This window comes from Oryctolagus cuniculus, chromosome X (assembly GCF_051225735.1).
Source record: "Oryctolagus cuniculus isolate XC-2025 breed Fujian yellow rabbit chromosome X, ASM5122573v1, whole genome shotgun sequence".
Taxonomy (NCBI): Eukaryota; Metazoa; Chordata; class Mammalia; order Lagomorpha; family Leporidae; genus Oryctolagus; species Oryctolagus cuniculus.
Genome location: NC_142888.1, coordinates 120,871,822 through 120,888,267, shown reverse-complemented (window position 1 = coordinate 120,888,267; position 16,446 = coordinate 120,871,822). Strand labels below are relative to the sequence as shown.

The following is a 16,446-nucleotide window of genomic DNA, read 5'->3' as shown; positions in this document are numbered from 1 at the left end:
ACATACACACACACACACACACACACACACACTCTTACATGTATATAAACATATATATATATACGCACACATACATATAGACATATATGTGTATATGTGTATACAAGATGTGAGATACAAAATTCACCAAATGTTAGTCACCATTCATATGTTTCATTGCATGATCTACCTGAACTGGCAGTGTTGAACTCACAAAGATGAAACTTATTTCAAATTTAAAAAAAGTGTTGTGACATAGCAGATAAAGGTGCCACCTGCAATGGGGGCATTCCACGTGGGCGCTGGTTCATGTCCTGGTTGCTCCACTTCTGATCCAACTCTCTGCTAAGGCCTAGGAAAGCAGCAGAAGATGGCCCAAGTGCTTGGGCCTCTGCACTCATGTGGAAGACACGGATGAAGCTCCTGGCTCCTGGTTTTGGTCTGGTCCAGCTGTTGTAGCCACCTGGGGAGTGAATGAGTGGATGGAAGACCTCTTTCTCTCTGCCTCTCCTCGTCTATCTGTAACTCTGACTTTTAAATTAAATAAATAAATCTTTATTAAAAAAGAAGTAAGAATGAGAGCCTAATGCAACTGTCAAGTGAGATTTCAGAAATCATGTAGTATACAAGCATACTTCACAAAGTTCATGGAAAAATAAATTAAAATATAAACTTATTTTTGTGCAAAAATTCACAAAATAGTTGTTTATTATTCAAAAAGTTTATAGAATTTGCATATTATGAACACAGTTTTTATGAATTTTTATAAAAAAAGTTGGGATATATCAAAAGTCTATAAAATCATACTATTTGGGAAGCAAATAAATGTATTAGTCATACAGAATGAAGTTGTTCTCCATGATAGTCAGGTCCAAGGCCAGTTTGTTCTCCATTGCCTTTCATACAGACACAGTTAAGTGATCTGCTTTAGTTGGTAGAAAATGAGCTTCCATGAATAATCATGACGAGCCTGTATATGTTTCAGTATGCATACTATTTTCCTTGTTTAAACAAGGAGACGCAGGCTTCTGAAGCCCATGTTGCTATGGAAGAATAAATAGAACAGAGCACCCAACACCACAGCCATGGCCAACCCAAGATGAGCGCAGAGTATGAGCCAGTAATAGAAATTGGTTCTTTTAGCCAGTGGGGTTTATAGTCTTTTATTTACTGCTATATAATCTACCCCATTTTGACAGATAGATGATAGATAGATGATAGATAGATAGATAGATAGATACGTAGATATACCCAATAACTAGGTTGTTAGCCTCTTGAGAGACTCCTCAGGAAATTTAAAGAAGATTAAATGTTATTGGGAATCTGGCTTCTGTGTTATGATAATTGATTCCTCCAAAGACCAACCTTGAGCAAGCTGTGGATCATCCATGAACCTTTCTTTATAGTCAAATAGAATAATTTCTGCTCTATCCTCCCTCAATGCCTTAGAATGGTCATCTGAGAGCTTCTAAGATCTCCCAAATTTCTCAAAGAAGAAAGCAGCTGTTAAAGTAAGCTTGAATGAAAGAAATTATCTCTTAATTATTGACTACTTTGAGAAATTATATTTTTAATAATTTTTAATTTTACTTTCACACATAAAAATGTGCATATTTATGGGGTATCATGTGAATTTTCCATATATGTACACATTGTGTAATGTCTACTCAGGGTAACATTTCCATATGAAGAAAACATTGAAAATCCTATCTTCAGTTTTTAATAGAGAGAAAACGTAAAGTAACATTATCTACAATGCTACTGTGCAACAGATCCCCTCTTACTCCTATCTGCTATAAGCTAATAACCTTTACTCAATCTTTTGGCATCTCCACCTCCTCTTGTCCCTCCTCAGAATCCGCTAACCCCATTATGCTTTTTTTTTTTAATTTAAAAAGTTTAATTCTTGAATGATGGTACATATATCAGAAGATTACTGATAACATTTTATTTTTTGAAGATTTTTATTTATTTATTTGACAGGTAGAGTTATAGATAGTGAGAAAGAGAGACAGACAGAAAGGTCTTCCCTACGTCGGCCCACCCCCCAAATGGCTGCAACGGCTAGAGCTACACCGATCCGAAGCCAGGAGCCAGGTACCTCCTCCTGGTCTCCCCTTCGGGTGCAGGGGCCCAAGCACCCAGGCCATCCTCCACTGCCCTCCCAGGCCACAGCAGAGAGCCAGGTTCTGGTCCTGATAACATTTTCAAAAACATGTGATAGCTTTCAAATTAACACAATTTCAGTACCATTTCCTTAGTTGATACATAAAAATGTATATATTTTTGTATACAGAATGATGATTTTGAAACATGTATAAACTCTGGGGAAGCTTAATTGAGCTAACTAACATACATTTTCCCTCATACACTTATTTTCTATGGTGAAAACATTTAAAACTTACTCAGATTTTTAAAATAAAATTTTGCACAACAGATCTCCTGGAGGTACACATACTAGTTCAAACTCTGTCCTTTGAACAGTATCTCCCCGTTCCCCACCATTCTCAGCCCCTGTAACCACCACTCTACTTTCTGTTTCCATGATTTCCAATCCTTCAAATTTCACATATAGGGGAGATTACATGGTATTTGTCTTTTTGTGCCTGGCTTATTTCACTTAACATGATGTATTCCAGGCTTATCAGTGCTGTTAAAATAATATATTAATAAGAATGAAATAATAAAAATATTTTTAGGGCTGAATAGTATTCCATCAATACCATTTTTAGTAGACTTAAATTCTATCCATTGTGGAACTTGTGAGAGTATGCTTTGTTGGTGGCTCACTATATTGGATGTCTGTTAATTAAGAAGCTGCTTATTTTGATATTCATCATTTTCCTGGTTGGTGTGTTCATCCAATGATTTTCTTAGACAGTTCTTGAATTCTTCAATCCTTTCTCTGGTAACTGTAGAGATTGGGATGACATGTTGGAACTCCATTGTGTTCTTTCAAATAAGAGCAAAAAATCTTTAGGACTCTGGAGTTGGTTTATCAGTTCATGGAATTTATCTTGAACGTTGGGTAAGTCCATTTTATTAACTGCCAGGAGTGCAGGTTTTATCTGAAGTTCCTCTTTGTACGAATCCAAATCTTTTGTGAGTAGTATTATGGTTTCAAAGGCAATTGCATAATGAGTTTGGGATGAAAGCTGAAATCCAGAAATATCAAAAACAATAAGTAGATATATATCTCTCTCTATGCTTGAGAAATGGTGGACCTTTCTTTTGTTCATATGTGTTCCTTCTATCAAACCAGGAAGATCAGCTACAGATATTTGTTTCAAATCAATATATATAATCTTTCCAACTTCTGACTTTAACATAAATGCATGATCTTCAATAGTGGGCATTGCATGAGAAACTCAACTTAGTAAAGAGGATTTTCAAGCATTTGGGAACCCTGCTGGTCCTACATCAACTACAGTTTTAGATCAAGGTGAATTATTCATTTTTGCCCTTTAATGGTAAAAAATTTGTAAGTAATTTATCATCAAGACCTCCTTCAGTCACCAAAATTCTGTCCTTTTTATTGAGTTCTGTAATTTTGCCATTTTTATTTATTTATTTATTTGACAGGTAGAGTTAGACAGTGAGAGAGAGAGACAGAGAGAAAGGTCTTCCTTCCATTGGTTCACCCCCTAAATGACTGCTCCGGCCAGACCTACACTGATCCGAAGCCAGGAGCCAGGTGCTTCCTCCTGGTCTCCCATGCGGGTGCAGGGCCCAAGCACTCGGGCCATCCTCCACTGCCTTCCCGGGCCACAGCAGAGAGCTGGACTGGAAGAGGAGCAACTGAGACAGAATCCGGCGCCCATATGAGATACAGACACCGCAGGCAGAGGATTAAGCAAGAGAGCCATGGCGCCAGCCCCAATTTTGCCATTTTCACCAGTTACCGAAATACTAACAGATACACAGATTTCAGTCTTTTCCTTTGGAGCCTTTTAGGGCACTAATCTGACTGTTTGCTCCTCCTCCAGGCACAAACCATTCCTGAGGATATTTGTCTCTAACTTGGTTCAAAGCCATTTTTATGGGCTAAAACCCAGATGTTGCCACCTTTTCCACCTTCTCCACCCAAGTGAGGATAACTCATTCCACCACTTCCTCCCCTGGTCAAGATTCTGAGATTATGAAAGAAATTTCCATACTTTAGATCAAGCAGTAACTGCAGCACACCATGATTGCAGTGGACCTGGATACACTCCCATCAAAGTTGTATAAACTCCCATTATACTTGAAACTTTGATGACATCAACTCCTTTTTAGACTCCATATGTGAGTGAGGTCATGTGATACTTGTCTGTCTCTGCTTGGCTTATTTCACTTAGCACAATGACCTCTAGTCCCAAGCCATGATGTCATGAATGATAAGATTTCACCCTCTTCAATAGTTGAGGTGTATTTCTTTATGTATATGCACCACACAATTGGAAGGACACTGAAGCTGATTTCATTTTTTAGCTACTGTCCATAGTGCTATAATAAACACTGGAGTACAGATGTCTTCTACAGTGTGAGTTCATTTTCCTTGAAAATATACCCAGTAGTGGGACTACAACTTCCATCTTTAGCTTTTTTAAGAACATACATACTACTTCCACCTGGTAGTACTAAATTATATTCCCAGCAACAGTGTGTAAGGGCTTCCTTTTCTCCACATCCTCACCAACATTTTTTATAATTTACCCATCTAACTGGAGTAAAATAATATCTAAATGTGGTTTTCATTTATATTTCCTTGATGACTAATTTTTTTGTTTATCTTCTTTGAGTGTTGTCTGATTAGATCTACTGCCCAATTTTTAAGTGGATTTTTTTTGCTGTTGAGTTGTTTGTGTTCCTTATATATTTTAGCTATTAAACCCCTTGTAAATTGTGTAGCTTGCAAATATTTTCTTCCATTCTGTTGATTGTCTCTTTTCTTTGTTGATAGCTTTGTTGATAGCAATCTAGGCTGGCTTCATAGGCATGTAGCTTGAGTGGTCCCATTGGGAACTTATACCAGAAAGACTCATGCTTGATCCAAAGTTCTACTGTGACCATCCTGAAATTCTTAGCATTTTTGAATAAAGGGCCCAACGTTTTCATTTTACATTGGTCTACAAATTATGTAGCTAGTCCAGAATTCAACAGATTTTCAAAGGCCCTCCATAGTCTCAGTATTCTTTTCTCCAATTTGTGTCTGTTTTAATGCATAACACTCACAAGTAAGCACACTAAACTAAAAGCACCCTATGTCAATAGGGAAGAATTCGGTGTGACTACTGTCTGCCTTTTTCTGGAGAATAAATTCCTATTAATCTTGTGGCAACTATGTCATGCTGTTGACAGATGTAGAGTGCAGATGTAAGGATTCCTTGTTCTCTGCCTAAAACATTCTATACTCTACAAAGTCATTTGGTCCCATTTTCAGGCTTTTTCTCACTCCAGGCTCTGTTCAAATTCCAAGAAAATTCAGAGTCTCAGGTTAGTGTTTTGTTCTATTGTATTGTGTCTTTTTATAACTTGTCTTTTCAAGCCAACTCAAGCCAATCTGTTCATGCACAACTATTGGGTTCTGTTTGGTGAACAATAGCCAGCAATATTGAGAAGTAAATGAAAATCAGTAATCCTTTCAAAACCTCCTTTCCAGTTTATAACAGAAGCTTGTCGTGGACCAAATTTTGCCAATCACCAATATTTGTTAAACATGTATTAGCAAGTAAGCACAAATCAATTAATAGCACCTGCTTTACAAGTTCAATGAATCTCTGCTTATCTGTGTTTTTATATGCTGCCAAGTTTCTACCTTGGTTGAAAGTATCACTGGAGACAGATGCAACTTTACTCTAGAGGAAGAGTCCAGTTAGGAAAACAGAAGTCATTATAATTATTTAGAACCAAAGTATTCTGATTCAGGGATTTGCAAAGATTAGAATAGCTAAAACACAAGCCAAATGGAATAGTAAGACAACCCATGGATTAGTAAGATGAAAATGTCATTAAATTCTTGGGTTGGAGGGATAAAGGAGATGTGGTTACTGGGTCCCAGAAAGTAGAATAATTGGCTGAAACTCCAGTAGGACCTGGAGCCAGAATCAGATAGAGCTACAATTGGGAAAGCCATAGGCTTCATTCAATTCTTAAATCCTGTTTATGTATATGGGCTCACAATCTAATATTTTTATGCAATCTGCATGTCCTTAAAGCAACTAATCTCAATAACAAAAGCTTATTTTTAGTCTCTAGCATGCTAATTAGTCAAGTCTCTAGTGCTGATCAGAGACAAAGATACCTAAAGTCATTTAGTAGAATATGAACTTTCTGAATGATGCCCATTCAATCTCTGGGATGTGAATGCCTATTGAGCATTCTTAATTGCACTCAAAGTAAAACATAAATTAACAAGTATATATATATATGTATATGTATATGTGTATATATATATATACACACTGGAGTGTTTTAAAGGTAAAATTGAAAGCTATGATAATACCTTGTACTCCATTATCTTTGTGATAGAAGCCCTTAATTATTTTCGATAGTCTTTTTTTACTCCATATTTCTACATACAGTTAGAACTCACTGAAATGTACTACAGCTTCTCCACTCAGTGGTGGCTGGCAGATATGTTTGAGAAGTTGTTCCTGGATGGTTGCACATGTGACTGTTCTCTCATTTTGGACCGCACTCATGTTCTCAGCCTGCCTATATCAAGGCCCATTTCCTCTCTGTACTTTTCTGGACCTCATCCTCCTTCTTCCTGGAAATACTTTATCATGGAAAAATTAAGTGGAAATATTTTCGTCACAGAAAACAGACAAACCCACCACAGCCAAAAAACATAGTGCATAAATACTTAGGAACTAAAGGAAAATCTAACAAATTCAATTGTTTAGGGGAAATTTGAGTGGCTTTCTCTGTTTTTGTTTTTTGATGGGTCAAATAGCAAACAAACAATACAACAATAATAATAATAACAATTTGGGTTATTGGTTGAGGAGATGGGTATAGAACAAAATATATATTCTATGAATAAATAATACAAGTAATCATGTATGGTTGCAGTTGACTCGTAACTTCAAAATGTAGAAAAACGCACCCTAATCCACTGTTGGTAGGGATGTAAATGAGTACAGCTGTTATGGAGACAGATGGAAGATTCCTCAGAAACCTGAAAATAGATCTACCATCCACCTTCCAAAGGAAATAAAATCAGCATATGAGAGAATTGCATGGATGTAGTGTTTATTGCAGCTCAATTCATAATAGCAAGATATGTAAGCAACCCAGATATCTATCAACTGATGATTGGATAAAGAAAATGTGGCCCATATACACTATGGAATGCTACTCAGCCATAAAAAAATGAAGTCCTGTCTTTTGTGACAAAATGGATGCAAATGGGAACCATTATAGTTAGCGAAATAAACCAGTCCCAAAAAGACAAATATTGTATATTTTCCCTGATTTGTGGTGATTAAGATATAAAGCACAAGAAATATAATATACATGAGTGAAACTGACATTTTGTGATTTGACTATCATTAACATCCTCTGTCTATAATCTTGAGGAACAGAGGTTTTTCTACTTACTACTGTTGAATTCTTCACTTGGTGGAGGGTTAAGATTGTGATTATAAAGTGAACTGAAAATATGTCATTGTAAAAAATTAAAAGAAGCAAGTAGGATGATGGAGGGTGGAAGATGGGTGGGAGGGAAGATAGGATGGGAAGTATCACTATTTTCTTAAATCTGTATGAAATATATGATATTTGTTCACCTTATATAAATGCAAAATTTTAAAAATATAGAATGTGAATAATACAATTTTACATGAACAGAGAGTTATTACAGTAGCTGAGAAGTTTCATGACAGGTAGTCTGCAGGCTATAGACCCTGGGACTTGGAGTGTGGCTCACTCCAATCCAAGGGCCCCAACACCAGGGAAGCAGATGGGTAATTCTCGGGTCCAATTGGAAGCCTCAGGACTGGAAAGTGGCTGCTGGTGTCCTGAAGTGCAGAGGTCAGCCACTGACATCCAAGGTAGCTGTGGAGCTGTCCTAGCTCTCAGAGCTTGGAATTAGCCTTCTGTATTTGCCCTCTCTGGTCCTCAGGTTAATGGTACAGTCCAACTCAAGCCTAGGCCATCCCATCCAGTCAACTTGGACTCACATGCTGACTCATTTGGAAACACCATGACAGACACGCCAAATAATGCTTTTCTAGGTTTCCAGGTACTTCTTAACCCAGTGAAGCTGCCTCATAAAGCTAATCACCACAGAGATGGATGGCATTACTGGTAATAAAAAATGGAATTTCAAGAAAGACGGAGAGCCCACTGTGTTAAGCACTGCTTCCTACCCAAACTCTGGGTCAGCTTCCTGGTGGATGGAAACCCAAACCTCCCCTTAGAAGCACACAGAACAACCCACTTATTTACTGGCAGCAAATAAGGAGACCACAGAGAATCATTTTCAAAGCCATAACTCCTAGAGCAGAAGGGGATGGGTATCTTTTATCTTAGGGGAAATGAATACACGGCGGTGGGGGTGGTCTTTGTCATCACAGGTAGGGCTGGGAACAAACTCACATTGAGACACACATCCTGCAATGCCCTGACAAAGCTTAAGCCCCTGCCAGGGCAGAGATCCTGGCATTAAAGTCTGGGAAAGGCTCATCTGCAGTTAACACTTAGACACTTGCCTGTGCTCTGTTGTCCTGGCTACGCTCATGTCTGCTTCTAGCTGGATTCTCAGGTCAGGCAAAAACATTTCTTTCCCCTGTTGGAGCCACCTATCTCCTCTCTCTCTTCATCTTCCAATGAACTTTTACTCTTTCGAGGATATGCGGGAGAAGAGTTTCTTCAAACTTGTTATGTGGGCTACAAAAACTGCTGAGAGCCCAAGTAAGAGGAAAACCATAACACACCTGCTGGTTTTAGCAGCAGGGAGGTCATAGGCAGAGGGCACATCTCTGTAGTGATGCCAGACCACCCAGGCACACCTGTTCACAGGAGAAAAACAAACCCAACCCTGATCTCCGGAGAAACAGATTATTATTATTACTATTACTATTATTATTATTATTACAAAGCAGCCCTGCTAGGAGATGGGGAAAGAACCAACTTGATCTCCTCATTCAAAGAGGGTTTTGGAATTTATGGAATTAGGGTAAATGGGCATTACTAGGTGAAACTAGTGGATTTGTTGGCTTTCTGTTACTTTCATTAAAATGCCTGAGGAGCTTCTTTAGGGAAAAAAGGTTTATTTCTGCTCATAAGATGAGGTTTACAGGATGGGGTGACCCCACAGTCTGCCACCTGATGGAGGAGCGGAGGCACAATCATATAGCGAAACAGGAAGAAAGAGAATGCCTAAGCTAACCTGGAGTTTCAAAAATCAAATCTTCTGGGAGAACAATGCTCTGAGGGCATGCCCCCAAAGATCTAAAGACCTCCACTGGCCCTGCCTCATAGCTGCCACCTATCCATCTTTAATCCATCAACCATAAGGACATCAGAATTTAGGGAGGCAAATCCTACTCCATCCATAACTAGTATTATGCACACACTATCACAGTTAAAAAACACTGAATTCATCTTCTGAGAAAAAGAACATTCATGATAACTGCAGGTCACATGAAAACCCAAATCAATCTCGTCATTTTGAAAGGGGGTGGGAATTTAAGGAGTTAGGGTCATTGGATGCACGTGGGTGAAACGAAGTGACAGAACACAATGGTACAGCCAACAAGGCTGGGAAAGTCCCCGAGTAGAAGCCTTGACAAATCCTGGCTTGAAACACCTTGTGTGTTCAAAGGTGGCTGCTGAAAACTCATTGAAAGTGCATTATTCAAGAAAATGAGCCACACGTAACTCTCGGGTCAGCCTCAGTCCATCTGTGGGGGCTCCAGTTACAAGGTCGCCTGTAGCCGGTTCTGCAGAGTTTTATCAGGGACCCTCTAAAGATAGCTAAGCAGTTTTTTCTCTCTTTTTAAATCTGTTTTTAGCAAAGATAGCTATCATGGGATGGCAAATTACTATTCAGCAGGCATGCTAGTGACTATTATGGGCTGTTGGCACATTAGCAGTCAAGGCAAGGGAGAGGGTTTGTTGCCCCTGGTGTCAGGACCTTGGGCTTCCCACACAAGCTCTGTGAATGAGACGTAGGTTCTGGGCTGTGGCAGAACGTCCTGAGCCTCTTCTGGAAACAAAGGGAGTCCAGCTTTAGGAGAGCCCACAGCCTCTAACCACCAGCGCTCCTGGCTTCAGCTAACTGAAAATTTCCACCCTGTCCCTCGAGGGGCTGGCGCTCAGCTACCACACCTCCTGGCTGGTTTTCCGCAGCTGTTGGGGAGTCAGAAATAAGTGACCTGCATCCTTGTGCTCATGGATGATGGAACCCTTAGAAAAGCGGCAAAAAGCTGTGACTCCACCTGCAGTTGCTTGGCGGACGGCAGCCCTGGGAGTAGGAGGTACATCAGCCAGGAATGGCTATACTCACCAATCACACAGGGTTCATACATCCGTCCTACAAGATATGAAAAACAAAACCAAATATTCTGCCGCCATCTTACAGTAGTGTGGCGTCTTTCTCATCAAGCACTTGGCACGTACTTCCGGGACGCCTGCTGTGGCGCTGGTGGTCAGCAGCGAGGAACCTAGGCTCAGTCCCTGACCTCATAGACCTGTCTGATGGACTAAAACCTGCCCTGCACAGCGGTCACCCTATGGTAGACGTCATCCTGGCTCCTCCCCTTCATGGTGTCTCCCAGACGTCACTCTGCACGGAAGTTCCTCAGAAATGCCCGGGATGGTGGCGCAGTGTCGTGCTCATGGGGATGACTGACTGGCGTGTTCCTCCGTACCAAAACCCTCCCCTCTACAAATAACTGGGCATTTTCCAGATTTCCCCAATAGAAAAAAACCCCAGGCGGTCAGCCTCCCTCCGTGACTTTGGTGGCTCCCCAGAGCAGACGCGAGGCCACCACACTAGTGTTCAGCGCTCAGACCCGCCGTCCACGCCCGGCCACAGCCCCGAGGCCGTCGAACCCCACACGCAGCCTGCGGCCTACCTGCAGTGACAGACAGCCGACCTCTGACCTCTTCTTCTCACACATGTCTCCTCCTTGCCCCGCGCAGCTGCATGGATGCCTTCAGTGCCGCTTTCAGACACAAGCTTTACCAGGACATCTTTTCTGACTATGGTGCAGGAAGGGCGGTGGGTGACCGCGGGAACAGAGAGAGGCTCCGAGGCCGGGTCCAGGCAACCGGGGCACGAAGCCAGGGCATCGCCCGCCGTCCACCAGACCCGCGGCCCCGGCGCCCCTGCGACCTCGCTAGCCAACCAGAGCCTGGGCAGTCAGCCCGCGAGCCTAGAAAAGTTCCGGAAGTACGCGGAAACGTGAATAATACAGCTAAACAAATAGTAATGATACCCATTTACATAACATCAAAAATACTTGGATATATAAAGGGATGCTCTTCTGAATAATTCTTTTGTCAAGAGAGTATCATGTATCATATTAAAGCCTAGAAGATATGGGAAACCTATATGTAAATGCATATGCCTCACTTTCGTCAGGAAAATGTCCACCTTTCATTTTTGTCTTGATATTTACTTAGTTTTTAATTAACATCATTATACAACAAAAAGTAAGAAACTAAATATTTTGTTTGTTATTGTAGTGAGTGTTGTGGATTTGCAGTGGCTTTGGAGAACAGAGAGATTGAGGGAAAAATGCTAAAGCTACATATCACAAGCTGTTGCAAACGTTCATCATTGATTATTGTCACTTAAATGATACGGTTTCAGACATTGTGTTCATATGCTTCTCCTGATTATGTTTATCTGGATCATTCATTATGTTTATCTGCACCATTCAGTGCAGTAGATCACTAAAGATATTCCTGATTCCCAACTAAAATTTTGTACTTTTATGTGGCCAGCGCTGTGGTATAGTAGATTAAGCCTCGACTTGCTGTGTGGGCATTCCATGTAGGTGCAGGTACATGTTCTGGATGTACTTCTTCTGATCAAGCTCTTTACTAATGGCTTGAGAAAGAAGTGGAAGATGGCCCATTGGGCCCCTCTGCCCGTTTGGGAGAGCCAGAAGATGTTTCTGGCTCCTGGCTTCAGATCGGCCCCACTGTGGCCGTTGAGGCCATCTGGTGAGTGAACCAGGGGATGGAGGGCTTCTCTCTGTCTTTCCTTCTGTCTGTCTATAACTCTGCCTCTCAAATAAATAAATGCATCTTTAAAAAATAAATAAATAAAATCTTGTACCCTTTTGAATCTTACTTAGTTTGTTAATATAAAGAGAATAGATTTCATGTATTTCATGGGTACAATTCTAAGAACATAATCATACTTCCCTTCCTTCCTCTCTCCCTTATCTTCTGCCTTCTCATTCGAACTTCTTCCCCACCTCTACTAACCATCATTCTATTCCTTGGTTCTCTTTTATGCACTATACTTATTTGATGTTTCCTTTAAAGACTTGGAAAATACACTTATTTTTTTCTGGTGCTACTGTTTTAGGAAACATGCCATTCTGTGTATTCTTTAAGTCATGCATTGAAAAATACTGCAGACCTGCCACTATGGTGTAGTAGGATAAGCCTCCACCAGCGGTGCTGGCATCCCATTGGGGTGCAGGTTTGTATCTCAGTTGCTCTACTTCTGACCCAGCTCCCTGCTGATGGCCTGGGAAAGCAGTAGAAGATGGCCCAAGTCCTTGGGCCCCTGCACCTGTGTGGGAGACCAGGAAGAAGCCTGGCTGCTGGTTTCAGATCGGCTCAGCTACAGCCATTGTAGCCATTTGGAGAGTGAACAAGTAGATGGAAGACTTTTCTGTGTGTCTCTCTGTTTCTCTGTCTGTAACTCTCTCAAATAAATAAATAAAATCTTAAAAAAAATAGAGCAGAGTATTGTATACTTCACTCATGTGACAATAATAACATGGAGCATTTACTGGGAAATTATCTATAGCATGAATTATATTTCTCTCTAACTCATAATTCAGTCTTTTTCTACTTTAATTTGGCTTTTTTTAGATTACACTGTTGATATTTCAGTATTTTCCCTTAATAGTGCATTCAGCTATATTTCTATCATCACACTTTTTGGCTGTACCTCAGGGCAAGTATGCCAAGTTAGTCATATTCCTCAGAACCATCATGCTGGAAAAGTTCTTCAGTTGTTCCTTTTCATAATTTTTCCTAATAATACTTCCCCACCAAGCTTCCCATTCTGAGAATATTTAATATCCAAAGATGAAGCCTATTTCTGAGTACAGTGTACTAGTGTAGAGATCTTTTTATGAGAAAACTATGTATTTATTTAAAGATTTTATTCATTTATTTATTTGAAAGGCAGAGTTACACAGAGAGAGGGAGACAGAGAGAAAGAGATAGACCTCCCACCTACTGGTTCACTACCAAAATGGCTACAATGACCAGGTCTGGATCAGGCCAAAATCAGCAGCACAGGACACATCTGGCTCTCACACATGGGTGGCAGGGGTCCAAGCACTTCAGCCAACTTCTGCTGCTTCTCCAGGAACATTAGCAAGAAGCCATATTCCTTTCATTATTTCATTATAATTATTATTATTATTTCATTATTACAGTGTAATTAGAGCACCTAGGCCTCAAATCAGCACTCATATGAGATGCTGGCATTGCAGGAGCAGCTTAACCCACTGTGCCATGTCACCAGCATCGAATTTTTGTAAATTTTTGAAACGATATATTTTTAAGTTACATTATAGTCAAAGGCTTAATACTCCTCTAAATAAAGAGGTCAACAAGTAGGTAAATTAATTAATTAATTAATTAATCTTAAGGAAAAAAACTATAGGAGTGTACCATTCCAAGCAATTTGTTTGACAATGATATAAAACAAAGCTTGACAAAACTATATTTAAAGCAATACTCTTACTTACAGGCATTTCTTTCTATTTTCATTTTTCTTTTTTTGCTTTATTATTTTAGCTTCCACATGTAAGGAAAAACGTGAGTGTAGGGGCCAAGCACTGAAGCAGTCCTCCACTGCTTTCCCAGGTACATTATCAGGAAGTTGTATCAGAAAATGAAACAGCCAGCACTCAAAATGGTGCCAATATGGGATGCCAGCATAGCAGGTCATGGCTTAACATGCCAGCCCCAAGAATTTCATTCTTTTTATAGCTGACTAATATTCCATTGTGTGTTTGTGTGTGTGCATGTGTGTGTGCGTGTGTGTGTTTGTCACCTTTTCTTTATACATTCCTCTGAAGATGGCCACCTTGGTTGATTCCATATTTTGGTTACTCTGAATAGTGCTGCTATAAACATGGTGGTGCAGGTATCTCTTTGATACAATGTGTTCATGTCTTTTGGGTACATACCCAGTAGTGAGACTGCTGGATCTTGAGTCTCTGGGCCAAGAACCAAATAGTGGAACAGGGCTGCTGGTGGTAGTTACTCTCTTTCAACCTACAAATATATTTCTTCATCCACTACTCTTTGCTATATGATAATAAATATGTTACCTTTAGTTGATGATGACATAATCTCCAGGTAGGGATCTTTGGTAGCAAAATTTATGCCAAAGCAAAAACAGTAGCTGTGAAAAAATCCTTGACAGTAAGGGAAGGAAATGCCTGAAAGAGAAAAGAAAAATAAATCTAAAGAAATCTTTGGTCTCAGAAAGTTGTTGGAAGTTTCTTAAAAGACTGAAAGACAGTTACCTTTTTAAAATTGGAATTCATTTAACCATTCTAGAGTTTTCTTATAACTTCTTCCCTTTGACCTTCAATACTCTTAAATAAACTATCTTTTTTTTTCCTCCATGAAGATGATTTTTTTTGAAATGATAGATACAGGATAAAATTTGAGAAAGCTTTCAATATAGATCATATGCATTCGTCATTTTATTTCCCTGAGTATACATTTAAATATCATTTTAGATTCTTTGGCAACACTATTAAAGTCTGATCTACTCTGTGTACCTTTTGTTCTCTTACAATTTGACCTCAAGTAGAGGGCAACCTTTAGGTGATTGGATGTGCCACTCTACATTCCTGATGGTTACCTCCCGTTTTTCTTTACCATAATAATTATGAATGCAGAGCCATAAATTTGTTTTCAGCAGTTTGAGTATCTCCCCTTTTAACATCCTAGTTTAAAATCATTCTTTTTAATATATCATCAATCCCAAGAATTCATTAAATATTTTAGAACCTATTTTTCCCTCATTCTAAGATTTGACTTGATCTGAGAGCCATAGACAAGGACCAGTTATGAAGACTCCCATAGAATGTAAGTAGAGAGTTCTGGTTGCATTCCATTACCCATGTATAACATCTTCCTGAATAACAAGAAACTTGCCTTTTATCAGGGCAATTCACCTTACGGGAAAAAAGTACATATTCAAGCCAATCTTCCACCCTGGTGTGACTAATTTTTTTGTGCTGAGATTTGTGTGAATGTGATGAAAGAATGCATGCTGTGGAGCACTTTTAAAAAGCCTTTACAAACTAGAAAAAATGACTTTCTTCTCTCCATTTGTAGTGCTGTGCTTAAATTATGATGGCTGTAACTCTGGTAGCCACCTTGGCTATACCATATTATTAAAAGTGTTAGTCAGAATTCTCCAGAGAAACAGAAGCAATGTCAACTAGCTCACAAAACTACAGATAGAAGTTCTACAGTGTGGCATCTGTGAGCTGGAGAAAGAAGAAAGTTGGTGTGGTAATTCTAGTCTAAGCCCAAAGTCTTGAGACCCAAGGAAAATGATGGCATAGATCCCAATCTAAGGGCAAGATAAGACTGATGTCCCATCTGTATTGAGCTATCAGGAATGAGACAAATCTTCCTTTCTTCTGTTTTTTTGTCTAGTCAGGTCATCAGCACACTGAATGATGCTTACCCACAAAGCAGAGGGAATCTATTTTACTGAGCCTACCAGTTCAAACGTATCTCTTAACCATAAATACCTAGCAGACACACCAAGAAATGATCTTTAATCATGGCCCAATCACATTGATATTGAATTAGCTATTACACTTCAGATGGCAAAATGTTAAGTTGTCAAGCCTCTGGGCCCCAACGAATTTTGTTCAGCTACTATATTGTTCCTGGACTACCTTAACTCTGGATTTAATATGTGTAAGACAGAAATAAACTTATTTTAAAAAATAATATAATCTGAAATGTTTTTTTTCTGGAGATGAATCCAGTCCAAGATATTTACATGTTGCTTAGGAGGTTTACCTTTCTTGTCAGGTTATGTAAAATATTATTTCAGAAAGAGTAATTTGAAATTAGTAATTTGATGAATTTGAATGAGAAAAGAGTTGGAAAATTAGATTATATCAATTGTAAGATAATCACAAAAGTCCAAATATGAAGTTACAATGACAAGACAATGGTGGTGAAACTGGGGTACTTTTTGTGGTGATCAACTATGCACAATTTCTTGGTGTGGAGCAG

At 39.5% G+C, this 16,446-nt stretch overlaps 1 pseudogene; it reads right to left on the bottom strand.

Moving 5' to 3' along the window:
• The window catches only part of LOC100346569 (GTP-binding protein 10-like), a 58,899-nt pseudogene extending 48,403 nt beyond the window's left edge, over window positions 1–10,496 (bottom strand).
• Window positions 10,497–16,446: the final 5,950 nt, after the last annotated feature.